General features: G+C 38.0%; 1 non-coding gene across 1 annotated transcript; it reads right to left on the reverse strand.

Annotated features, from left to right (window-relative positions):
* Positions 1-440: 440 nt before the first annotated feature.
* On the reverse strand, positions 441-547 carry LOC136498729 (small nucleolar RNA R71). Its single transcript, XR_010769736.1, has one exon. It is a non-coding gene; the product is annotated as a small nucleolar RNA R71 (small nucleolar RNA).
* Positions 548-2,073: the final 1,526 nt, after the last annotated feature.

Raw genomic sequence — 2,073 nt, forward strand, 5'->3', positions numbered from 1 at the left:
GTCTCAGTACCGCTTCCCCTTCTTCTACTCCTTCGACAGTCAAACCAGTCACCCCCACACCATCCGCTACTCCAATCATGGCCAGGACCCTCCATGACTACTCTACCCCTGATGTTGCCAACTGTACCCATTGGGCCCACTATCAATGTTGGGGATGGGAACTTTGAGCTTTGTGCTGAACTCATCATGATGGTGTAGGCAAACCAATTCCATGGTTTACCTAGTGAGGATGTGAGCGCACATCTCCAACACTTCCTCAAGCTCTATGACACAATTGTCATCAAGGATGTTGAGCTCACAAGCATCAGGCTCTACTTGTTTCCCTTTTCCCTTTCAAGAAAGGCGAACCAGTGGTTTTAGAACAAAAAGGAACCTGTCAAGACATGGGACAAATGTTTCGTGGCATTTCTCGCCAAGTTCTTCCCATGGGCAAACCCAATGCCCTGAGGAGACAAATTTTGAACTTCCAGCAAAGCTCCATGGAGACCATTCCTGAGGCTTGGGAAAGGTTGCAGGACTACATCCAAGCATGCCTGCATCATGGGATTGAAAACTAGTTAGTGCTCCAAAATTTTTATGATGGATTAATACCCATGTCTGGGGGCCACCTCGACGCTGCTGCTGGAGACGCTTTCCTTTCCTCATGATTGATAGAGCCATGGCTCTCATCAATAAAATGGTGTCAAATCAAAGCTGGGGGAGGTAAGGAAAACACAAAAAAGGAATGCATATCAGTAAAGGAGACTAGACATGCTTTTCAAAAAAATAGATTTATTGATGAAAAGACTGGATGAATGGGTCCAAGATAAAGAAGCCACTGATGGGATCATCCAAGCCATGGACTCACACATGACGTGTGAGGTCTATGGAAATGTTGGCCATTCGGGGAAAGATTGCCCCGAAACCCATGAAGAAGTTGCCTTCATCAACAACGGGTTTTGCCAACCATGTAATAACGGGTGGAACAACCAATCCCGCCTGCAAGCTCAACTCCAATTATAATTTGTGTCAACCTTCCTTCAAAGACTTGGTTTTAGGCCAAGTTAAAATTAATGAAAATATTACTAAAAAGTTGATGTATAATGATAAAATGTTAGAGAATATCAACTCTCAAATTGAAAGTTTATCCTCCATAGTGAAAAATCAATTAAGTTTTAACAAAATGATAGAAACTCAAATTTCACAAATAGTTGTCGCCATTCCTGTCGATCATTCGGGGAAAACATCGGGGCAACCCAAGAAGTCCCTCGAAAATGTTCATGTAGATGTAGATCAATGAAGGAGGAAAAGTCTTTCCCAACTAGACTATAAACGTCGAGCCCTTGCCGAAGGTAAATCGGTACTTATCTTAAATTTTAAAATTTGAAATAAATTTATGCTTCAAAATTCAAAATTTAAAATTTTGCCTCATAATCAACTTTTTTTAAATAATAATAATTATTATTATTATAGTAAATGTTTTGAATCTCTAGTTCACCTTTCAATGCCTTCACTTTCGTTGGATTAATCTTGGTTATCCTTCCATGCTCTACACCAGTATGTTTTGGTCTAGGTATGATTTGTGATCAATCATACTTTCATAGGCTTTTTAAATTAAGCATGGTGCTGAGTGTAGATTTTGGTTGGGTATTTAGAATAACCCCTGTAGGGAAACAATCAAATCCATAAGGGTAAGTCATAAACAAAGACAAGGTCAAAACCTTTTGGTGAACCCAAAATAATATAGTATGAACAATAAAAATCCTCAAGTTTATGCCTCTATAATATAATAAAAGCAGCTGAAGGACCGCAAGCAACAAACTAGCTTGGGGGAGGACCCCCGCACAGGTAAGTAGTATTTTTATTTTTCGCATTTTAAATTTTTGCATTATTTATTTTCTACATCTATTTAATTATTAGCATTTAAAAAATGAAAAAAGTATAAAATCAAAAAAAAAGTTATATGATAAAAACAACAAAAAATAATTATTCCACTCTCATATGTGATTTAAGAATGTTTAGTTTCTCTCTTGGTGAAATGATAAATAGTTGCTCTATCTATAATTCATTTGTGCCTAGGCTATAACTCAGTAT

This window comes from Miscanthus floridulus, chromosome 12, assembly GCF_019320115.1.
Source record: "Miscanthus floridulus cultivar M001 chromosome 12, ASM1932011v1, whole genome shotgun sequence".
NCBI classification, from domain to species: Eukaryota; Viridiplantae; Streptophyta; class Magnoliopsida; order Poales; family Poaceae; genus Miscanthus; species Miscanthus floridulus.